The sequence below is a fragment of the Schistocerca serialis genome, unplaced genomic scaffold (genome assembly GCF_023864345.2).
Source record: "Schistocerca serialis cubense isolate TAMUIC-IGC-003099 unplaced genomic scaffold, iqSchSeri2.2 HiC_scaffold_1352, whole genome shotgun sequence".
Classification (NCBI taxonomy): Eukaryota; Metazoa; Arthropoda; class Insecta; order Orthoptera; family Acrididae; genus Schistocerca; species Schistocerca serialis.
This window is the reverse complement of record NW_026047572.1, coordinates 4861966-4888352: the sequence shown is the minus strand read 5'-3', so window position 1 is coordinate 4888352 and position 26387 is coordinate 4861966.

The following is a 26387-nucleotide window of genomic DNA, read 5'->3' as shown; positions in this document are numbered from 1 at the left end:
TCAGCACTGAACTCTTAGTCATATTATTTGTAGTTCAAACATGCTCACATGTCGTTGCTGGTGCAACAATCCAATATTTAACGTTCGTTTTCACTAGAATATAACAGCGATAGGTGCTGTGTAGCAGTCCTGGGAAGGAAAAAATTAATGATTTGTTGTGACTTGGCAAGACAACCAAGCCACGCGTTTAAGCTCACGCAGGCTGGCGTGAGGTCTGGAAAAGTTAAAGGAGTTGAGTCTAGTAAAAAAAGTACGTAGCTTCTGGAATACTTAACTTTAATCCATAATTGGTAAACATCGGTCTGACGGTACATGCATCACAAGATAAATAGCAAATGATAATGGCGCCTTGCTAGGTCGTAGCAAATGACGTAGCTGAAGGCTATGCTAACTATCGTCTCGGCAAATGAGGGCGTAATTTGTCAGTGAACCATCGCTAGCAAAGTCGACTGTACAACTGGGGCGAGTGCTAGGAAGTCTCTCTAGACCTGCCGTGTGGCGGCGCTCGGTCTGCAATCAATGACAGTGGCGACACGCGGGTCCGACGTACACTAACGGACCGCGGCCGATTTAAAGGCTACCACCTAGCAAGTGTGGTGTCTGGCGGTGACACCACATGTTTCGTCTCGTCATTTCAGTTAAAACATCCAGCTACTGCCGAGAAAATGCGGTATGTCGCAGTTGATTGTGCTTCGATATCTATCCGGTTAGGTTCTAGGTTCAAATCCCTGTCCAACACAAAGCTTTACCTCACGTCATTTCAAATAAGTTACTTGTTAAGAAGCAATATTTAACATCTCTCGTAGTTCGTTAACAGGGACAATAGATGCTGGGTAGGAATTCGCGTCCGTTAAAAATGTTTGCGTTATGTAATTTAAAGTTGATATTTGCTAACTGATACTGTGTAAAATCGAGGTGTATCACTCTCTGTATGCCTAATCAGGAATGACTGTTAGTTTCGGTCAGTCACGAAATCTTTGCTTAGTCTGTGTTGTGACTTGGCAAGACAGCCAAGCCACTATGAAATAGCTGAAAGGCACGCGTTTAAGTTCACGCAGGCTGGCGTGAGGTCTGGAACAGTTAAAGTAATTGAGACTAGCAAATAAAGTACGTAGCTGCTGGAATACTTAACTTTAATTCATAATTGGTAAACATCGGTCTGACGGTACATGCATCACAAGATAAATAGCAAATGATAATGGCGCCTTGCTAGGTCGTAGCAAATGACGTAGCTGAAGGCTATGCTAACTATCGTCTCGGCAAATGAGAGCGTAATTTGTCAGTGAACCATCGCTAGCAAAGTCGGCTGTACAACTGGGGTGAGTGCTAGGAAGTCTCTCTAGACCTGCCTTGTGGCGGCGCTCGGTCTGCAATCACTGACAGTGGCGACACGCGGGTCCGACGTATACTAACGGACCGCGGCCGATTTAAAGGCTACCACCTCGCAAGTGTGGTATCTGGCGGTGACACCACAGTCTGCATGACCTGGGTTTGCATCCATATGCAGAACGAGACTGTTCGTCGTGTCATTTGAAGTTCATACATATTCTCAACTAGCTGCTCGTGAATAACTAAAATTTTTAATGTCCTTTTGTGTTAAATAATAAGTACGGTATGTTGCTTTGAAGAGGAAATCATGAATACGACGAACGTACTACGTGCATTACCTATCTGACGTAATAATGAGATCGGTAACATTTCAGGTATGTCATTTATTGTAATAAATGTGAGCTTACAAGCCTTAAGGACAGTCTTATCTGTGATAAGGGGTTCCCTGATATTTGTAGTATCGTAGTATTACTTTACATCTTGAGTTATTGCGATACAGAGCAGTGGTTTCTAGTGGTGACTTGATGGAACGATTTTCAATAGTCAAACGACTGTATCAAGGGGCGATTAGAGGACCTGCTAGACAGCTGTGTTATGTGGGTTGCATGCGAATCAGGCGAAATGCAATTCAGGTCGTTCGGATACATTTGAGCATGACTGTACAATTTTTGAATGTCAGTCGTCGCAAAAATGTTTGAAACATTATTATTGCACGTCAAACTAAAGCGACGATTATAAGTAAAACGATATTCACAAAATGAGAAACAGAAGTAACGAATGCAGCAACATGGAAGATGATGAAATGGAAGAAATTAAATCGAAGTTGACTAATAACAATAATCCAAATCAAACTGACAAGGATTCAAAGTGGCAAAACACTTAAAATTTTGTATTTGTGGCGAGCCACAGCCTCCACATCCTTAATAAATGTAAACATGGTAGCCCGCAGCTCGTGGTAGTGCGGCAGCCCAGGTTCCCGGCTTCGATTCCCGGCGGGGTCAGGGATTTTTCTCTGCCTCGTGATGGCTGGGTGTTGTGTGATGTCCTTAGGTTAGTTAGGTTTAAGTAGTTCTAAGTTCTAGGGGACTGATGACCATAGATGTTAAGTCCCATAGTGCTCAGAGCCATTTGAACCATTTTGTTAACATGGTCAGTATTAGGCTATAGCACGAAGTTTAATCGTGCGATTAGCTAATTTCGATTAAGTATCATTGTCAAGCACGTTTGTAACATCTGTATGTCATGTCATTTTCAAGTCTCTCTTATGGCTAGTACTTACTTTTAATTTAGAGTGATTTGAAAATGACGTGAAATACCGATGTTACAAGCGTGCTTGAAAATTACGCTTGGTCGAAACTGGCTAATCGCACGATTAAAGAAACGTCGCATTATAGCCTATTACGGACCATGTTTACGTTTACTATGGAAAAAGGCTGATAGGAAGAGAAATGAAATCAAAAATGTATTTCATACGATTACCAATACGACGTGACACAGGTACAGAAACAAGTTACATTTAAAGCAGTTAACGAATAAAAGTAACGATCAAACTCATCTCGATAAAGACTTAAAAATTAAAAAAAAGTAGAAGGCACATCACAAGACTGAAACCCACAACCTTCTGCATGTGAGATCAGACTTTAACAGTTACGCTATTAAGCCAGTCTGTACTGTACTACTGTTTTTAAAGCCATGCATGGTCACGGGAAACTCCGATATATTTTTTCGTCTGTTACTCCCAGACGAAGGCATACCATAGTGAATGGCTGCAGACTGCGATTCCTTAGACCTGAAAATACATCATCGTATAGAATGTTTCAAAAAGTTTTACCCCAACCCCGGGGATCTCTCCACGTAACTAAAAATAACGTAGAAAGGGGAGACAAAAGGGACGCAAAATTTAGTACGTTTATCAGGGCGAAGACAGTAAGGAGTAGTATTGTGTGCCAAGATAAACGTCATTGCCTGTAACATCGGGAACATATAAACTGATACGCCAAATGTCCAAGTAAGAATATGAAACATAAAAAATCACTTCTTGCCTCAATAAAACGTATACAGGTTGGAGAAAACTTGTGTCACGTAATTTTACCCCTAGATAGATGATGCCAGTAGGAACCAAAATTACTAATTATGCGTAGGTCGACAACACACAATTTTTACACTGCGTAAACTTGGTGCCACACGCTCCAATGGCCGCTGGATTGCTCTATTGTCGGATGCTCTGGACAAAACATGACCGCGAATGCTTTGCCAACCAGAGATCGCGATGTATCCAAGGCGGCTCGCACGGTCGGTGGTAGCGCGCCAGGTCCTGGGAGCGAATCCGCCGGTGTCCCGACACATCCATTGTAGTTTCATGATAAGACGTATCGGGAACACTCCCGTCAACAGCTGTTAGTTAGCGTACAGAAAGTCCTGTACAAATTGTGTCGACCTTGAAAAGGGCCCTTTTTGTAGCTAGGACATTGTTTACTTAAAGCAGGTGCTGGAACTGACGACACTATGAGGTGACACAAGCTTGGTAAAGTCGAACAGTGTTTTGCGAGATCTCTTTCAAGGACTGCTGGCATTGCCCTGATGTGATTGGCGGTATGTGGAATGCGTTTTGCCGAACTCTTTCAAAGACTGCTGGCATTGCTCTGATGTGATTGGCGGCACGTTGAACGCGAACCATTAATTATTCTTCATTTCTAGTTGGTTCGCGTCCAGGTGGGTGAACTAGAGCCCTGAAGTATCGCCATAGGAAAAAGTCTGGTGGCGTGAGGTCTGGTGATCGCGGGAGCCATTTCCTGTGCGCACCTCTGCCAATCGCCCGGCCGTCGAAGAGTTCATTGAAATATCCTCGAATAGCACGACAGTTATGTGCGGGCGTCCCAACATGCTGCAAGCACATGCGTAGCCGTATGTCCAGGGGAACATCTTCCAGCAGCCCGGGTAGAGTTTCTTGTGAAAAGTGAAGGTAATTTGCTCCGGTAAGTCGAGGAGGTAGCTGAACCGGCCCAGTCACATGGTCACCCACAATGGCTACCCAAATGTGAGGGAAAATCGTTCCTGCTGTCCGTGGACGTACATGAGGTGAGGATTTCCCCTTGCCCAGTAATGAATGTTTCGCGTGTTGTAAAGGCCATCCTGATGGAAGGTGAACTTGTCGGTAAACAACACAATGGCGGGGAGGTCGGGATATCGGGCAACACGTCGCAGAAACCACTGACAAAACCCTAGCCCGTGTTCATAGTCCGCCACAGGATTTAGGTCTTGGACGCTGTGGATACTAAATGGATGCTGACCGTCATCCCTCAAAACCTCCCAGACTAACCGATGAGTGAGCCAAGTCGTGTTCAACTTGACATACGTGCTTCATCGAAACGCTCGAGAACAGTCTTTTCAAATGCAGCGTCACGTCGTGTTCGATGTCTTCCAGCATCACTAGGATATGCCGCCGACGAATATGCTGTAGTGTTGGCAGAAGAGCCAACACCGTGTTACTAGTGGAGGCCGAAATGCACGCATTTTAGCTCACGCAGGCTGGCGTGAGGAGGGAAGGACTATACTGACGTGAGGCCTGGAACATGACAAGGAATTAGAAATCAGAAAGCGGACGGAATTAGTTTGATACTTGACGTTAATCCATTAATGATGAACGTCGCTCTTGAAGGTACATGATTCACAATATCAATATCAATACTAACTGAATATGGCGCCTTGCTAGGTCGTAGCAAATGACGTAGCTGAAGGCTATGCTAAACTGTCGTCTCTGCAATCGAGAGCGGATGTAGACAGTGAACCATCGCTAGGAAAGTCGGCTGTACAACTGGAGCGAGTGCTAGGGAGTCTCTCTAGACTAGACCTGCCGCGTGGCGGCGCTCGGTCTGCGATCACTGACAGTGGTGACACGCGGGTCCGACGTATACTAACGGACTAGGCTACCACTTAGCAAGTGTGGTGTCTGGCGGTGACACCACATATGTTTTCGCCAAGTCGCCGGTGACTGCTGTAAGCGTCTTCGGATGTGGGTGGCGCCTTAGGTGTGAATGCCTTTGACGTGAGGTGGAGACCTATTCGACGCGTGTGCGTATCACGTTGCGGCAGTGGCAGGGCGATGGACGTTTGAATGTCAGTGAGAACCGACAACCACAGCGCTGCCCATCAGACGGCGAACAGCAACAGGGCAATCCCACGCCCAATCGGAGCGCGTGGCGCCAAGTTTCCGTAGTTTAAAAACGGTGTATTGTCGACCTACACAACGTTAGTAATTTTGGTTCCTACTGCCATTAGCTATCCACAGTTAAATTATTGTGACACACATTCTCTTCATCCCGTATAGTAGATACAAGCCCGATACATTTGAGGGTGTTATGGTAACATAACAGACGATTAAGAAGAAGGAAAAATGTATGGTTTATGAGATGAACTTCCAAATGGAAGAGGTTTCAAACATTTTATGTAAATCACTTGTGCTATAGGTTCTGTAGTACTCTTTTAGTGTTTGGATTCCGTACCAAGGTGGTACAGGAAAAGGGGAAAATGATTCTAGAACACGAACACAAGCTCCTCATACGATACAGTTCTACACTTAGACATGCTATAATGTTAAATCAATGTAGTTTCAGATATATTAGTTGTGGGGAATGCAACACTGTTAATACCACAATTCAGGGAGTATATTTTCAGCACCTACATTAATTCGCCCTGCGAGTTTTCTATTCCACTCATTATGATGAGAAACTTTAAGATGATAAAAACTATTACCCTCTACGCCAGAGGAAAATACGATACATTCTTTGTGATGCATGCACTATATAGCTCTCTGGAGGTGTGTAGCACTCAGTTTTTACATCAAGTTACAATTGAGAAATTATGCTACGCTCGCATCAGTCCTATAAAACGATCGTCAGCAATGGAAAATGCATGAAACAACGAAATTTTATGGGGAAGTAGACATATGAATAGCAGCAGGAATTGACATGTGAAATTATACTCATGGTGCACTAGCTCCATGAACAGAACACAGTCTCTTACACACACATCTGACAAACAATTGAACACAGGGATTGCAGTACCTCAAATTGCAGTACCTCACCAATGCTGTGTCACTGACTTAGAATCACTGCAGTTATGAAACTGAAGACTCGATTTATGTCCAAGATGTGACATATGATGCTGAAATAGGTTTTCCATCGGTTTGGTGGACATGATTCATCAAACATGCGTTGAAAACCCTCTGCTGACTATGGTATAGACAGATTTGCTGTTAACGATTGAAGGTAGAAAGCACTCTAAGGCACACACTGAACAAGCATTGCATAAAGGTCGAACACAGGTTATACCACACAACTAATACATCCCGCAGAACAACAGAAATAGTGGTTAAATGTGTTATGAATGACCTACCGCAACATCTCCCTCTCTCTAGAATGCGTCATCAGTCTACCATTAAATCATACTTAGTTACTGCTACGCTCAACCGACTACTCCATCTACTTTCAATTAGACTTTAACGCAAATCCATGTCAAGTTAGAGGCACATGGTTCTCTTTTTTAAGAAAGCAACTTGTATGTATCCCTGTTACCTCAATAGACATACAGCAGAATGTTGTTAAAAAACCGTGCAACAACTGTTCTGTAAGGTATTTGTAAGCTGGAACTGTGTGGTTGTGATTGGTAGAGAATACTTAGAAACACATTATAACTGCTGTTTGCTAGAGTTTAGAAGACATAAACACTTTTGCACAGGGTGAATCATGTGATCCATTCTGTGGCTATATATTGCATTCCCCAAAATTATAATACAACGCTGCTTAGCTGAGGACACTTTACAAAAGTCTACAAGGTAGTTGCTAATAACGTTGGGGTCACACCTGTGCTTGTAATCGGACATATATAAATTTATTACTCTGTATTTGGTGTCATCCACGCTAAACATTCTGTTACAGCTGTCTTATTTCTGTGCGCGGAAAATGATTGTTTCCCTTGTTCCGAGTGCTCGCATGTCACCTTTACTCGTGTTTCTCTTGCTGCCGCATACTCGTTCTGATGTACAAGAACTTTCCTGCGTGAATTAGACATGTAATCACGCCCTCATTGTCCTTCAGTTTCCCCAGTTTCACATGGGAGGCCTCCAGACCACGCTCCTAACCTACCACCAATAAATCCACGACCCCACACATATAGCGAGTGGATTAACTTCTGAAGCACTTCATAACGAATTCCTGGCCATAGCGCATGTTGGATCCAGTTTCGAACACTATCCCACCCGTAATGCATGATAGATTTATATTCGAACCCTATCCGGACCATAATGCGTGGGAATGCACCCTCAAACACTATCCCTGATATAATGCAATCCCTATCCTGATCATATCCCCAAGCAACCTTATGCCACGAAGGTCCCCGAACGTGAAACCGATACAGGCACAAACACATAGAAAAAGAGCGTGGTTGTGCTAGGTGGTGACAGTTGTACTACACGTACAAGCAGATTTAGAATACGTGGTGAGACGTGACGTCATGATTACACGAGCAGAAGTGACATAAAATCTGTAAAATTACCGAATTTGACGGAAAATACATCTAAATTGAGGGAAAATACGCCAAATTCGGGAAAACTGTAGGACAATAAAGGAGTACTTACATGTATGTTTAGTGCAGGAAATTTCTTGTACGTGGGAAAAATGTATGTGACAATAACAAGTATACGAGAAAAAGTTGACATGAAGTGCTTCAACGGGAACCAGGGAAACAGTCATTTTTCGTACACAGCGATAAGCCGGCTGCCGTAGAATGTTTAACGTGGATCATCAACAAATGTAAAGTAATAAGTATAGATACGAAGTCTGCTCAAAAAATTCCGGAACATTTGTAATTTTGCGCCAATGGTGTGTTGCAGCGAAATGCGGTTGGCATCCTTGTACACGCTTGTGCTTATGTGTAACTGCGGAAGTTTCAGTGTTGTATGTCTGTTAGTTATTGTTCTGTGCTGTACTGAGTAGAGCCTTATGCCTCACAGTTTGCGAATTTCGAGATGGAAGAGTTAGAGAAGCAGCGTATCTTCTTTAAATTTTGCATGAAACTAAAAAAAAAACGTTTACAGAGGCACATCAAATGATGCAGGGAGCCTACGGCGATGAGTGCTTAAGCTGTACTTGGTTTTACGAATGGTTCACACGGTTTAAAAATGGCCAGACGGAAGTTAAAGACGGCCCTCGTTCAGGACGCCCTTCGACGTCTACTGACGACGCTCATGCCAGGAACAATGAAATTGTGCGTGCCAGTCGAAGATTGACTGTCCGAGATATTACAGAAGAATGCAACATTTCACTTGTATCATGTCTTGAAATCCTGACACAGCATCTAGGAATGCCAAGTTCTTCCCACTACTCTTGAGTCAACACCAAGAAGACCTTCGCCTCGCAGACTGTGGAGAGTTTCTGGATCGCGCAAATGAGAACGAGATGTTCCTTAAGAGTATCATAACTGGTGATAAGACGTAGGTCTACGGTTATGATGTTGCGACCAAGGTTCAATCTCCACAGTGGTTCGGGAGATTTTCTCAAAGATAGGAAAAAGCAGGTCAAATGTCAAAGCCATGTTGATAGTTTTCTTTGACTTTCAAAGATTGGTTCATCATGAATTTCTGCCACAGGGACAGAGTGTTAATCGATGGTACTATCGGGACTTGTTGCGGCGTCTGTGAGAAAATGTGAGATGGAAACGGCCTGAAATGTATGCATCAAAATACAGCTGATGTACAGTTCACCAGAAATCTTCGAATGTGCCACCGTCAATTTCAGTGCATGTTTGCACTCTGGGGAGAACACTGCGAGTGCCTCTGTGCGATCTCTAAGGAGGGAAGCAGCATCCATGACGCGACCAAGCAGCTCATTTCACGTATTCAGCATTCGTCTACACACCTAAGACTTCACCCAATTATAAACAATATTCTACTGGCGTAAGATCTACTGGCGATCTTGCTGGCCAATTAATAATAGTCCGCAGCTCGTGGTCGTGCCGTAGCGTTCTCGCTTCCCACGCCCGGGTTCCGGGTTCGATTTCCGGCGGGGTCAGGGATTTTCTCTGCCTCGTGATGACTGGGTGTTGTGTGACGTCCTTACGTTAGTTTGGTTTAAGTAGTTCTAAGTTCTAGGGGACTGATGACCATAGATGTTAAGTCCCACAGTGCTCAGAGCCATTTGAACCATTTTTGAATTAATAATACTGCCGTGACCAATCCGTCGATTAGGGTAAGACACATACGTGCACGCCACTACCCCGAAAACGTTGCCACTCCAAATACACGAAGACTATTTACTAAACACGGTGCCGTCACAAAACGGTGTAGCCAAGTCCAGTTGCCTACGTTAGAAGGGAAGCGTTTTGCATCGCTGTGTGCTTTACCGAAGAAAGTCGGTGACCGTATATTAAGGTTTGCGTAAAATACCAACTCATATGCTACTAAGGAACACTTTGATTTCCATTGCCGGTTACGGTGCTTCACTAGGCTAAGTGTTGTACCTTGCAACCCGTTTCAGGTTTTCGGATTTTGACAGTTCTGTAACTGAAGTTCAGCATATTTTCTCATTCAAAACTGAAATGACAGCATTCACTGCTGAAGTCTTTCTCTGAAATTACAAACACTTATTTCCGAAAACTAAAGTCTTCCAAATGCGAAAATCTGTTCGAACGTCATCATGCTCTTGTAGAAGAAATATTCTGTTCCAATTTGAAAGTGTTCCAACAGAGTGAATATTGTGGTTACTGTGTGTAATAGTCTCTGTGCTACATTATTAGTGTACTACATACCAATAATCAGTAAGTGAAAACAACTTTTGATAAAGTACGCTCCAAGAAAAAAAAAAAAGAAATACGACGCACCACACAGAAATAATCCGAAAAGGGATGGAAATCGGTATATGTGATGTAAAGGTGAAAACAAACGATTGATTACAATTTCAGAAAACTCGGATGTTTATTGAAGACGAAGACCTTCACAAGCCGCGGAAGGCCAGCGTATACCAGATTCTATGCCAGTGTGAGAAGACAAACAGGGCGCAGCGTCGGGCGTCGTTGCCGAGAACACCAGAGGCACACTCGACTGAGGTACGCCAGTAAGTCAGCTGTCGCAGGGCACTGTTTATCCGACGGTCACGCGACGGACTGCGAACGTACCAGGATCTCGCCACAGACTTCCAAATACTGGGACAGCGCCGTTAGAGAGGCCACAGAGATTAGCACCAGGGACGGTCTTATCAACCGAGACTGCGGCTATAATCTTAGCAAGGCTTGAAGGCTTGGTAATGAGCATTGAGTTTAATTAAGAAGACGCTCAGCAAACAAAACGATCTGGCGACCACGATGGACAGAGGACGTGCATCAGCGCTGTCACAGACGCCGACGCCAGCGCCTCCGCGACCGCCGACGTGGTGGCTGGTGGGGGCAGGGGGTGTCAGTGGGCCGCGCGCCCTAAGGAGCTCAGTTTGTCAGCGCACCTGACGATGGCGACGCGTCTGATCAAATGGGTCAAATGGCTCTGAGCACTGTGGGACTTAACATCTGAGGTCATCAGTCTCCTAGACTTAGAACTACTTAAACCTACCTAACCGAAGGACATCACACACATCCATGCCCGAGACAGGATTCGAACCTGCGACCGTAGCAGCAGCATGGTTCCGGACTGAAGCGCCTGGAACCGCTAGGCCACAGCGGCCGGCCACGTCTGATCACCGAAATTTTGTGTCCGCTCGACACTGCGAAACGACAGTGCACCCGTGGCCTCTTCGATCAACAAAGACGCCGAGACAAACTGGAGAAATGTTTAAAATTATTCTCTGAGTGTACATTCCTGGAAGACTCAGTATATTGCTTCGAAACTCATATCTCATGTAAAGACCGTGAAGGTACAGTTAGAGAGATATGAGCTCACACGGAGACTCACCAACAACTAATCTTCTTCACTCACCTCATTTGCAAACTTCAACAAGAAAGGGGATGAGCGACAATGGTACACAGAGTAACCTACGCCATGCATTGTAAGGTGGTTTGTGGAGTAATGTTACAGAGGAGAAGTGGGAGATGCCCTAGACATCTACTCGCTCAATCCCTGTGGAACAAAGCGTTGGCAGAAAACGTTTGGAGTCCCAAAGTGTTTGGGCTCCGTTGCAGACAATTTTTATTCAAATTTCAAGCGGCGACTAGGATCGAAGTGATGATCCAGGAGGTTCAGTACAATACCGGTAAACTCCAGATTCCTTAGACAATGGAACTCCCAAGTATAAAGGACCTTAAAAGTATTGATTACTTTACAAATGAGTTAACGTATCAAATGTTAGGCGTTAACCGTATTAGCGACAAAAACTGTGCAAAATAATTGAAATTATGTTTAAAATCTGTTGAAAGTCGCTAAGCGCTCTCATTAGGGAACACTGCACGAATATTGTCTGTGGTCGAGCGGTTCTAGGCGCTTCAGTCCGGAACCGCCCTGCTGCTATCGTCGCAGGTTCGAATCCTGCCTCGGGCATGGATGTGTGTGATGTCCTTAGGTTAGTCAGGTTTAAGTAGTTCTAAGTCTAGGAGGCTGATGACCTCAGTTGTTAAGTCCCATAGTGCTTAGAGCCATTTGAAACATTTGAATATAGTCTGGGTAATTTGCGCTAAATTTCAAACAAAAACAAGTTTCCCAGGTATCTTAATGTTTATGACGTCATATCTCCTGAAGTGTGTGTTGTACAATGATATAATTTTGCAGGCATATTCAATGATATATCTAGGTTTTGTCTGTAAAGTGTGTTGCGAATAGAGCTTATAGTAAAGAAAATAAACTGGAACGTCACTGAACAATTACTGCACGCCAGTTTTAGCAGAAGCTACTTTTTCACTTATCTACATGTCTGCGACGTCATACCTCCTAAACTTCGTGTCGCAGTAATATATAACTTTACTGGCTCGTTCACTGGTATATGGATACAGTCTGAAAACTGTGTTCAGAGTAGAGTCCATACTGAGGAACTAATAAATGAAATCGTCATGTCTGATGCAGAAGTCTATCAAAATTTAGTATTCCAAAAAAATTTATCCTATTCGTCATTTTACAGAGGGTGTCAAGAAGAAAGAGTTTCATAAAGGTTTGATATTATGTGAAAAGTCTGCTGGAAGTCGCTAAGTGATATCATTCTAAAATACTTCATCAATAATGCCTAGGTATGTGGACACCATCAGTCATTCTGCTTCCAGAAAAACATGTGATTTCTATCTGTATACTTTTCTAATTGTGTTAAACATTTAACTAAGATAATACTTCTTAATAAGTACATTGTGATAGCATTTTAAATTTTTAAATTCGGTCAATAATTACGTGAAGTATTGAAAATCAAATTTTTCTTACCCCCGGAAGCGTAGGATAGGCAGCAAATGCTGTTGATGTCTGGCTTCGGACATAGACGTATAGTTGGTTCGATGGTTGATTCGAGGGAGGGGACCGAACAGTGAGGTCATCGGTCCCATCGGATGAGGGAAATGTGGTGAAGGAAGTCCGTCGTGCCCTTTCAAATGAAGCATCCCGGCTTTTGCCTATAGTGATTTAGGAAAATTACGGGAAACCTAAACCAGGGAGGCCGGATGCGGGTTTGAACCGTCGTCCTCCCGAATACGAGTCCAGTAGACGCATAGTAGTATCGATTCTATAACGCTACCCCCACAACAATTGAAGTGCTGAAAAATTTGCAGTAAATGATATTGATGAGCGACTACATTTTTGGAAACGTCTGAGTTGTTAAATATATTTGAAATGCACATCGATGTTTCCGACTGCAGTAAAGATGGAACATATCGAAAATCCAGACAATTAGTTCAGTGCATGTCATCGTAGCGTTCTTGTTTTGCATGATGATATTCCGTCTGTCATGGATTTATTCATCGATTGTCACTTTATAGTTGTAATTCACTGTTGCTATTTCAGTTTACATATTGCCATTCTGTAATTTGGAGCCAAAAAATGGTTCAAATCGCTCTGAGCACTATGGGACTTAACTTCTGAGGTCATCAGTACCCTAGAACTTAGAACTACTTAAACCTAACCAACCTAAGGACATCACACACATCCATGCCCGAGGTAGGATTCGAATCTGTGACCGTAGCGGTCGCGCGGTTGCAGACTGAAGCACCTACAACCGCTCGGTCACTCCGGCCGGCATTTGGAGACAGTGAGTGGAGGTATGTACGCTAGAAAGTGGAGTGTAGAATGTTCGATGGGATTGGTGTCGGGAGATCTGGTTGGTCGAAAAATTCGTTCGAATCGCTCGCAACGTTCTTCAAACCAGTCGCGTACATCTGAGGCCCACTGACATAGGGTGTTGTCCACCACACGAGAAGCACGAACGCTACCACTAAGCCATAGAGAGTGATGATAATAATTGTGATACGAATAAAATTACTATAAATGGATGTTATTAACCTCAGGCTATTTCAACTTATGAATTACGTCCGCTCTTCACAGCAAAATAATGAGCACTGCGTCATTGCTCAGTGATGAGTGAAACTATTTACGTACGCAGAACCGCGCGCGCTAGCCTGCAGTGTCTGCTCCCTTCGTTCCTTCCCCAAATCATAGTCTGCAATGACTTCCAACGTGGTACCAACACGTGAAGTCAGACCACAGCGTTCAGTTGGTATCTTCGAGTGCTCTTGTTCCATGGTAGTGTGTTTTTCTGAGTACATTCGTTCAGCACTTTTTGAGAGGCTATTCGATTTATTGCCTGCACAACGACCAACTGTATCACGAAATTACGTGTGAAAAAAAATACATTAGGTAGCACATACCGTCAAAAACGACAAGGGAAACAAACGAAGGAAACTGTAAAACAATCGGAGAGTATGAAGGTATTTTTTACGTCGCCTTCAACAAGCAGTAAAAAAAGTCGTGTGAAGATGTTCCAGAAAGACTGTGGGACTAAGTGGTAACCTCCCTTCAGCTATAACTGTTTCTTCAAGAGTTGACCCATTGCCGGTAAAGATAAAAGCTTATTTCATTTACTTGTTGCCAAACATTGTTTATTGATTCTAGGGAAATACGAATTGGTAAGTTATTGAGGTAAAGAATTAGATAATATCTAAGGAGGACATCACGGATTCCGAACATGAATTAACCTAGGTGAAGTCAAGCTTGAAAACTCGCTAAAAATGGTAATCGGATGCTTTTATATATCGACTAAGGAGCTGTTGTGGTAAATCCTTCAGAGAGAACTTCCAGGACATCGACAACACTTTTCCTGATCGTCTCGTTGTAATAGGTGGTGACTTCAACTTGCCAGGTACAGACTAGGAGTCATGCTATGAACACTGGTGCCAAGGTGCGACATTATTCTGAATGCTTCGTCCGAAAATTGCTTCGAGCAGACAGTTAGAGAAAAAACTACAGAAGCTAACGTCTTAGACCTCCTACAATCAAGCAGACCTGGAACTTATCGAATCATTAACGTAGAGGAAGGTATCAGTCACAATAAAGCTGTGCTGGCAACTATGAGCACGGGTTTTATAAGCAACTGCACAGTATGTAAATAGTCAGTATGAAATATAAAGTGCTGGGGACGATGGCGTGTAGTACAAATGAGGAAATTTTAAAAACAGTGTTCAAGTATGTTCCGAACAAGGTCTTAATGGACGCGAAAGACCCAGCCTGGCTTAACACCAGTTTAACATCGTGTTATGTAAACACAAATTCATGAGAATGCAAAACCTAGCTGACAAACGGAAGGTGAAGCGAAAATGAGCGTAAGGAGAGCAATGACAGAAGCGTTCAGTGACTTTGAAAGTAAAATTTTGTCAAAACATATGAATAAAAACCCTAAGAGGTTTTGGTCTTACATACTCGTAAAATCAGTAAGCGATCCTCTATTCATTCACTCAGCGATGATGCTGGCCCCGAAACGGAAGATAACAGAGAGAAGGCCGCAATGTTGAATTCAGTCTTCCGAAATTGTTTCACTGCGGAAGATCGTAACACAGTGCTTCTTTTCAATCATCGTAAGAGCGTCGAAACCGCAGATACTGACATAACCGATCGCTGAAAAGAAAATCACCTACAATCTCTTGGTAGTGGAAAGGCATTAGAACCAGATGATATATCTATAATATTCTATAGAGATTATGCGAAAGAAGTTGCCCGCCTTCTAGTAGCAATTCATCGTAGATCATTGGAGCTACACAGAGTACCTAGCAACTGGAAAAAAGTACAGGTCGTTCTCGACATCAACAAGGCACGCGTAACGGATGAAAACGATTATCGATCCATATCATTGGTGTCAATCTGTTGTAGAATTACGGAACATGTTTCATGCTCAAGAATTACGATGATTTTGTATAACGAATATCTCCTCTATGAAAATCAATATGGATTCCGCAAACAGACATCTTGAGAAACTCGGGTCGTGCTGTTCCTTCATGAGATCCATAATGCTAGAGTCAACGGTGTTCAGGTTTATGCCGCGTTTCTTGACTTCACGAAGGCATCTGAAACGGTCCCGTACTGCCATTTAGTGAAAAAACCACGAGATTATCAATCATCAGACCAGATTTGCGACTTGATTCAATACTTACCTACAGACAGAGCTCAAAACGTTGCTCTTAATGAAACAAAATATCAGAAGTAAATGTAATCTCCAGAGTACATCAAAGAAATGTCTTAGAACCGTTACTGTTTATAATCATTGTAAAATACATAGTAGGAAGCGCAGGACGCTCTTTAAGACTTCGCAGATGATACTGTTGCCTACAAGAAACTAGCAATACCAGAGGTATTATCGATTTCCAGAATGACCTGCAGACAGTTTGTAAATGGCTTAGGCTCTGGCGTGGACCCTGAACGTAAACAAATGTAATATATTGCGCGTCAGTAGGAAAAGAAAACAGGTGCTCTACAATCACACTATTGGTGACGAACTGCTGGAAGCACGTGAAAATTTTGGACTAAGTATCCTCAGCGATCACCCTATAAACCACCGTTGTTCCATCCGTAAACAGACCGACAGAAAACGTCCAGTTATACACAGACCACGCGGGATGCTGGTGCCGTGCAGCCTCGATCACAACAAGACAAAAAAGACTACAGACCTGGATGCAAACATGCAGAATTAATCTCAACCCTAAGAAGACTCAGACTGCTTTAATCAAACACCGGTATTTAAAAAATATAGTAGGAAAAGCAAACATCAGACTGAGATTCACAAGAAGAATCATATGATTGGGAGTGACACCATCTTGATTTATACGTGACGGTTCTTTGCTACAACATCGTTGGTAAAAAGCATTTGTTCATGATGATTATATTGCCCGAGATCTCGGGTTAGCGTCTTTCGTTAATATCAAAAGAACCTCGGTGTCGGGTTCGAAACCGCCATCGTAAAAATTTTGGTTAATAATCAGCACTGGCGGCCGAAGACTTCCGGCCTAAGAAGTCACCCTCATTCTGCCAACGGCTTTGTCAAAGAGGGTAGAGGAGCGGGCAGAGGTTCAGGGCTCTCTCTTGTCCTTGGGACGGCAAACTGCCACTAAAGGCCGGAAGAACCAGCAACGATCAAAGGCATGTGGGTGCAGAAGGCAATGGAAAGCACTGTATTAAAGACGCATAAAGTGTATCCACAGGACATATGGAGTGTAATTGAAAAAGTGTCATGCTGATCTCTCCACTGGCAAAAGATTCCGGAATAGTCCACCAGGAGGGGTCTGCCATGGGGGGAGGTCACCATAAGAGAAAGATTAATTAACCAACGGAAGGATAACGTTCTACGTGTTGGGGCGTGGAATGTTAGAATTTTGAACGTGGGAGGAAAGCTAGAAAATCTGAAAAGGGAAATACAGTCACAATCTAGATATAGTAGGATTCAGTGAGGTGGAAAGGTGGAGGTGGAAAGAAGACAAGGATTTCTGGTCACATGAGTATAGGGTAATATCAACAGCATCAGAAAATCGTATAATGGCAGCAGGATTCTATATGAATAGTAGAGTAGAGTAGAGAGTGTGTTACTGCGAACAGATCAGTGACAGGGTTGTTATCAGAATCGACAGCAAACTAACAACGACGATAATAAATCAGGTATACATGCTGTGGTATCGATAGTAACGTGGCCACATAGTTTCAAAGGTTGGCACTACCACGAGACACCGACGGCAGCGTCCTCTAGCTGGTGCTGTGCAGCTCTGCGAGCTCCGCTACAGATTCAGCCCATTTCATCAGGTGCAGCCAGCCAGGACACTTCGCTTCAGCTTCGTACCACATTCCACGTTATGTATTCTTATTGCTTGAGTAAAGGAGATTTAAATTCATACAGCAGTACCGACGTGTTTCACGTTTTCCTGATCCAACCCATGCGCCGCCTTCCAGGGGGGATACAAAACATTCCGACGTCGCAAGCTGAAGATGAAGAGATTATGAAAGTATATGAACATATTGAAAGTGTACTACAGTACGTAAAGGGAGGCGGAAATCGAATATTCATGCGATTGTAGGGGAAGGGGCAGAAGAAAAGGTTGGGACAAGGAATGAGAGAGGAGAAAGGCTAATTGAGTTCTCTAATAAATTTCAGCTAGTAGTTGCGATTAGTCTCTTCAGTAATCACAAGGTATACATGGATAAGGCGGGTTGATACCGTAAGATTTCAGTTATAGTGAAGTAGGTAATAAAATCCATGGAGAAGAAATAAAAACTTTGAGGTTCGCCGATGACATTGTAATTCTGTCAGAGACAGCAAAGGACTTGGAAGAGCAGTTGAACGGAATGGATAGTGTCTTGAAAGGGGGATATAAGATGAACATCAACAAAAGCAAAACGAGGATAATGGAATGCAGTCGAATTAAATCGGGTGATCCTGAGGGAATTAGATTAGGAAATGAGACACTTAAAGTAGTAAAGCAGTTTTGCTACTTTGGGAGCAAAATAACTGATGATGGTCGAAGTAGAGAGGGTACAAAATGTTGACTGGCAATGGCAAAGGAAAGCATTTCTGAAGATGAGAAATTTGTTAACATCCAGTATAGATTTAAGTGTCAGGAAGTCATTTCTGAAAGTATTTGTATGGAGTGTAGCCATGTATGGAAGTGAAACATGGACGATAAATAGTTTGGACAAGAAGAGAATAGAAGCTTTTGAAATGCGGTGCTACAGAAGAATGCTGAAGATTAGATGGGTAGATCACATAACTAATGAGGAAGTATTGAATAGGATTGGGGAGAAGAGAATTTTGTGGCACAACTTTACTAGAAGAAGGGATCGGTTGGTAGGACATGTTCTGAGGCATCAAGGGATCACCAATTTAGTATTGGAGGGAAGCGTGGAGGGTAAAAATCGTAGAGGGAGAACAAGAGATGAATTCACTAAGCAGATTCAGAAGGATGTAGGTTGCAGTAGGTATTGGGAGATGAAGAAGCTTGCACAGGATACAGTAGCATGGAGGGCTGCAACAAACCAGTCTCAGGACAGAAGACCACAACAATAACAACATCAGAGATTCCGAAATCAGATACTGGATCATAATGTAGTAGTGATGAAGAGTAGGGTGAAGTTTAAGAAATTAGTCAGGAAGAAACAGTACGCAAAGGAATGGAATCGGAAATACTGAGGTATGGTGACATAGGCTTGAAGTTCTCAAGGGCTATAGATACAGCAATAAGGAATAGCTCAGTAGGCAGTACAGTTGAAGAGGAATGGACATCTTTACAGAGGCTAATCACAGAAGTTGGAAAGAAAAACAGATGTAGAAAGCAGGTAACTGCGAAGAAACCATGGGTAATAGAAGAAATATTTCAGATGATCGATGAAAGAAGGAAGTACAAAAATGTTCAGAGAAATTCAGGAATACAGAAGTACAAGTCGGTGAGGAATGACATAAACAGGAAGTGCAGGGAAACTAAGACAAAAGGGCTGCATGAAAAATGTGAAGAAATCGAAAAAGAAGTAATTGTCGGAAGGACTCGCTCAGCATATAGGAAAGTCAAAACCACCCTCCGTGAAATGTAAAGCAAGTGTGGTAACATTAAGACTGCAGGGTGAATTCCACTGTTAAATGTAGAGGAGAGAGCGGATACGTGGAAAGAGTAATCTGAAGGCCTCTATGAGGGGTAAGATTTGTCTGATGAATAGAAGATGAAACAGGTGTCGAATTATTGGAGATAGGGAATCCAACATTAGATTCAGAATTTAAGAGAGTTTTGGAGAGCTTAGAAAGGATAGATCACATTTCATCAGAATTTCTAACGTTCTTGAGGGAAGTGGCAACAAAACGACTATTCGCGTTGTTGTGTAAAATATTTAAGTTTGGCAACATATCATCTGACTTTCGGAAAAATATCATTCACACAATTCCGAAGCCTACAAGAGCTGATAGATGCGAAAATTTTGTCTCAATCACCTCAACAGCTCACGCAACCAAGTTGCTCACAAGAATAATATACAGAAGAATGGAAAATAAACTTGAGGATGTGTTTGATCACGATCAGTTTCGCTTTAGGAAAGGTAAAGGCACCAGAGAGGCAATTTTGACGTTGCAATTGATAATGGAAGCAAGACTAAACAAAAATGAAGACAGGTTCATACGAAAATTATGAAGAAATAGGGGTAAGCTATAGAGAGAGGGGTAATATACTGTATGTGCAAGAGCCAAGAGGGAATAAAACAATGGACGGCCATCAACGAAGTGCTCGGATTAAAAAGGGTGTAAGACAAGAATGTACTCTTTCGTCTTTACTGTTCAATCTGTGCATCGAAGAAGCAATCAGGCAAATAAAAGAAAGGTGTAATATTGAAATTGTAATTCAAGGTGAAAGTATATCAATGAAACGATTCGCTGATAACATTGCTAACCTGAGTGAATCTGACGGAGATTTGCATGATTTGCTGAATGGAATCAATAGTCTGATGAGTAGAGTATAAGGACTGAAAGTCAGGCGAAGTAAGACGAAAGTAATGAGAAGTATCAGAAATGAGTAAAGCGAGAAACTTAACGTCAGGATTGATGGTCGCGAAATAGATTACGTACGCACCAAAATAACCAATGACGGATGGAGCAAGGAGGACATCAAAAGTGGACTAGCACTGGCAAAAAGGGCATTCCTGGCCAAGAGAGGTTTGCTAGCATCAAACTGAGGCCTTAATTTGAAAAAGGAATTCATTGTATGATGGTGAAACGTGGACTATGGGGAAACCGAAATAGAACGGGATCAAAGGTGGACAGGTAGGGTAAGGAATGAGGAGGTTCTGCGCAGAATCGGAGAGGAAAATAAAATGTGGAAAACACTGACAAGAAGAAGAGCGGGATGATAGGACAAGACATCAGGGAGTGACTTGTGTAGTACGAGCTGTAGAGGGCAAAACCTGCAGAGGAAGAGAGTGATTGGAATGCATCAAGCAAATAATTGAGGACATAGACTGCAAGTACTACTCTGAGATGAAGCGGTTGGCAGAGGAGAGTAATTTGTGACGGATCGAATCAAACCAGGCAGACGATTGATGACTCAAGAGAAAATGACGCAGTCCAGCGTTTGTCTACACTTTTATGAACACTAATGCAAACTGTAAGGGCAGTGAATACTCTGCAAGATGCTCCCATGCTGGCCATAAGTTTTGTAATAAATTCTTGTGGTAACGAATTCCCACTGAACCACCAGCGCGGTTGAGAACTGATAGAAGGTCACTGGGACATGTGGGCCAGCTGCAGTATGTCTCTCCAACTCGTGCTACACGTGCCCGGTAGGATTTAAGTCGGGGGCAACGGGCAGTCCAGCCCAATCCCCGAACAGCATCTCGTCCCCAGAGCTTCTCCACCTGCTCTGAACTATGCGGGCGCGCATTGTTAACTATAAAACCGAAGTCAGGTAGGAATGAATCCCTGAAAAAAAAATGCACGGGAGAGGTCTACTGTGTCACAATAATGTTGACCAGTGAGTGTGCCGTGGTCAAAGATTTGGATGTTCGGAATGCCAATGCAATGTTAGACCTCACCGCAGCATATCACATCGACCACCAAAACGATCATGTTCAGTAATATTGCTGGATGAATTAAATGTTACCACCTCTCGCTAGATGAGGGTACGTTCAGAATAACTATTCACACTGAATCGCCACTCATCTGAATAGAGCACGCGACCACTCCTCTCATTGGCCAAGTCCTTGTGCTCTCGACACATCGCAAACGATACGTCCGATGCACGGGTGTCAACAGAATACAACATACCAGTGATATGGCAAAGTGACCACCCCGACTGTCCAGTCACCACACCACGGTGCAGCCTAAGACTGCGCCCCTTGCAGGCCAGCAAGTTGTTCCCACTGTATGAGGTAGATATATTCTTGCCTGTTGCACATGGTGCAGGTCGTCTGCTTTTGTGGTGGACCGTGGTCGATCACCTCACCTCCGTCTGAAAGCAGTACCTGCGGTTTGAAACGCTGTACATGAAGATGAAGACAACGCTGTGATCAGTAGCAAACTCCTAACCTACACTTGCTACACTTCGTCCTCCTTCCACTTTCTGTATGATTCTCCCCCTGTGAAGTCTTCCAAATGTTGTAGTAGGTCATGTAGTGGAAACACCACCAGTGTGTACCGTAACCGCTCGATGATGGACAAACATTGTCTTTTCCCGTTCTTTCAAATGCCTCATGTTGTGGAGTCAGATTCATTTGCCACTATTGCCACACTGACGTTGTCCTGCTTTTTACACACGGCTGGAAGACCTCTGGCAACGTGCTCCTGCACTTTCATTCATTTCCAGAGTGGTTAACACATCATCCAATCACAATGCACCTGCTGTGTTCGATGTCAAAGTGCAATAACTACTCACAGACGACGATTTTAGCTGGATGTGTGTATGACTATAGTTTTAATGGATTATTCGGTAATGAAAGGATGCAACATCTCGGTACTCCACTTACGAAATGACCATCGAGGCCAGTAATGGTCCATAAAAAGTGCTATAATACATAGTTTTGTGTGGGAATCGTTTACACAAAACAGCGATACTGGCACCTGAACTAAAGGACGAATTCAGAGTTACTCTGCCGGATGGCTGAAAAGGCGAAACGCGTCTGGGAAAATAAAATATAGTGCAGCAATAGAAGTCGTTTTTACTTTTTAAAAAATCTGTTCTTGCTTCTGAGGATAGCCACTGGAAAGAAATTAGAAAATTATTTCGTCTGATCCGTTACTTCTTACGCTCTCACAGCTATGACTGATAGAAACGTCGTCTTTCGAGATGTGCCATGCTTCCACTAGAAATGCTAATGTGAATATCGTTGTAGCTACGATTAATCTTCGAGTCAATGATTGTTTATAGCTCACATAACATCTTTAGGATTGCTGTGGTGTGTTACGACCAAATATGAAATTTCATCAACAGCCTGGGACCCTAACCAGGTTTGTTTAATGGCTTTAGGTAACATTTACCGCAAGAGCTACTACCACAGAATATTTTTTACTTACAGTCCATTGCTTACATATGTATAATTCTGAAAAAAAAAGACATAGGGCAAGTCATCCGCTTAGTGAGGAATGCGTTACAGTGACAAAACCCATTGGCTGATCATAGCTCTTTTCTGTTCTTCGTAGGAAACAATGTGTAAGTCAGTCTTGAGGTACATTGACCGTAATGTAACAATGCATACGTTGTCAGAACGCATTTTTAATTAACCCAGTCATGACGGCAAACACGACTTAAGTTACGGCATATTTGTCTCAGAACGTTTTTTCCTGATACCATCGACTTAATAAGATCTCGCTTTGTGCAGGAAGACTCTGCACCCGTTCCTCTCGGAAGTATTAGGCTCCGATGTTACCTGATTTACGCTTCGTCGTCGACGACGTTGTATTGTCGGAGTTATAGAGATACTTTCCGTTTGTTACTACGATTTGTGACCTCTCTGACAGCAAATCACGAATCCAGTCGTATAACTGAGGCGATATTCAAAACGCAGGCAATTTCACTGCAAGCTTCTTGTGTGGTACAGTGTCAAGAGCCTTCCGGAAATATAGAAATACGGAATCAATTGGAAATTCCTTGTCAAATGCACTCAACGCTTCATGTTTGTAAAGAACTAGTTGAGTTACAAAAGAACAAAGTTTTCTAAATCCTAGTTGACTGTCTGACAATAGAACGTTCTCTTCGAGGTAAATCATAATGTTCGAACACAATACACACTCCTGCTGCATATCGACGTTAATGATATGGGACTATAATTTAGTGGATTACGCCTACTACCCTTCTTGAATATTCGTGTGACCTGTGCAACAAGCCAATCTTTGGATACGGATCTTTCGTCGAGCAAGAAGTTGTGTGCGATTGTTAAGTGTGGAGCTACTGCATCGGCATACTCTGAAAGGAACATAATTGATATACATACAATCTGGCCCGGAAGACTTACTTTTAATAAGTGATTTAAATTGCTTCACTACTCTGATGACAGCTCCTTCTAAGTTAGTCATAATGACAGCTGTTCTTCATTCGAATTCTGTAATATTTGCTTCGTCTTCTTAGGAGAAGGAATTTCTGAGAGCTGTGTTTAGTAACTCTGTTTTGGCAGAACTGCCGTCGATAAAATTTCCATTGCTATAGCACAGAGAAGACTATGACTTCACGCTAGCATACTTTACGCACGACCAGAATCTCTTTGGATTTTCTGCAAGTATTCGAGGCAATGTTTCGTTGTGCAAACTGTTGTAAGCGTCTCACATTGACGACCGAGCTAAATTTCTAGCTTTTGTAGAAGATCGCCAACCTTGGATATTTTGGGTTTGTTTGTATTTGGCATCCATTTTCTCGTTTAGCAAATTGCTTGACAGTTATTGTGTGACAAAGAGACTGTGGTGATCTATTGTTCTGTTCTGTTCTGTTTTGTTCTTGTTGTGACACTAGTGCAGGCGACTGCTTCAGTTCTGACGTCAAAAGTTAATGTCCTCGGCACGTCTATTTCTGTCAAGGCATTCGCTTTTATTTCATTGATTTTCTGTTTGATGTAGTAATAACATTTAACGATAGTTCGTTCCCTTTATTGTGGCTGACTTGAATCGTTGTCTGACTTTGTAAAGTAACGGAGAAATGGATGGAAGACGCTAATTTTATGGAAATCCCACGTAATGTAAAGGAAAAATGGTGGACAGGAATGTAGTACAGTCAATTGTAGAGTAGATAACAAACTTAAAAAAGCGTTCATGCATGCAGTGGAAGCCATCAAACTACACATCGTAGAGTGTATCTTTCATCACTGTTAGCCGTTTCCTTTCCTACTCCTCTCACAGCTGGAGCAATAGGTGAACGATTAAGTACCCTTGCGCACTAGGTGTTCTCTTTCGGGTAAATTTAAAGTATCCAATTGCGTTGAACCTGCGCTCCAAAATTGATCACTAATCCATGGCAAGTATCTATTAAAAAACTTTTCGATGATCCTCATGTGTGTGTTGAAGCATAAAGTAAGTGTTCCCGACTTCTGGTTGGCGTTCAGTACAGCTCCGAGATGTCACCACATAAGCGAAATAAGGAATATCACGACGAATTTATGATTGCAGAGTAGAGTTCCTAGCTACCAGCATATTGTCATTAACAGTACCTATAAAATTCCATTACCTTCGGAACCATATTCGCTGTTTTCGAGATAAAATTCAGTCTTTTTGTTACACTAATTGTTCTAAAAAGTGCAAGAATACACCTGGTGTTGAACTTTATGCTTCCGTCGGCTCCTGTCTCAGTGTACTGGAAGTTCTTCGACATAGTCAGCTACTGTGAAATTTCTAAACTGAGAAGTGTTTAAGGTGTCATGAAAGCCTCCGTTTAAGTACCTACTAAGTGACGTACTCAACTGGAATGAACTGCATGTCCCAACAAGTAAGAAATAAGTATACTGTGATTACTATTGTTTGTAAATACGGAAGGAGACGGAAACACAAAGCACTAAAGGTAGTCATAGTCGTAGCGTGTGGCTAGTAATGTTTGTGAAGAACCATAAGACACTGTACAGTTCGAAAGTGCGAATGAAGAAGACTGTGTTGAGGTATTCAGCACGTATCAGCCAGTAGGAGACGGGCGAACATCTGCCTGCAATCCAAAATGTCGTGGCGCAGGCCGATTCACACTTATATTGGACAGGTGAAAGCAGCTCGTTACACGAGACCTAACCGCCCGCTGGCGCGTCCAGCAGGCCAGTTGCGGATACGGCGTGAGCTGTGTAGCTGACCTAGGCTTACGGCAAGAGGCGGCTGTGGCTGCGGTGTTGGTGCGGCCAGCGCCTGCCATCATCCGGGACGGTGCTGCACGACACGGCAGCTGCTGTTCCTTTCCCTCCACCACACACGACAGTGACGTGTGTTTGACAACCATACAGACCCCATGAATGAGTTATTCACAGCTCCGACAACCAGTGGGGTTCCCTCAAGTACTGCTCTATAATAATCAGTGTGCTTCCCATCTCTTTGGACTTAGAACGAGAAGATTTTGAATTTCTTGTCTCATTTAGACCTAGGATTTGTGAATTTTGAAACTTAAGTTTGCTGGTGAACGGAGCGTTGAATTGTTTAACCAGTAATGTCATCGAGGTGAGCCAGATGGCTGCGTTCTTTGAAATTTAATGTCAGAGAGTTGTTTTCTAACCACAGGACACTGGTACACTCTAACAACCTTGGAACTTCACGTAGTCGAATGAGGGTGTATGTGCCGGTGGAGTTTACAATTTTTCCTGCACATGGCGCCACACTGCGTCGGTTTGCTAGGCTTTCCAGGGTTGTCGAATTGCTAGTATCAATATCAGATTTGCTTCTGTCTTCTGTGAATAGTGAATATGTAGTACAGTCAAACCTCCGTTCAACGATTACCGATACAATCATAAACCCGGATGCAGCGGTAATTTTATAGAGTCCCGGCAGGTTTCCTGTATGTACTGTTCTGTATACGGCTCATTATAACGATGGAGTAATTTTAGCAACACTCCGTAATAACTAAGACAAAATTTCGGGAATATAACTATTTTCAGCTTCTAAGAATTTGCTCCTAAAACCTCAGGACCTTCAGCGTCATATTTTCGGAAGCTTCGC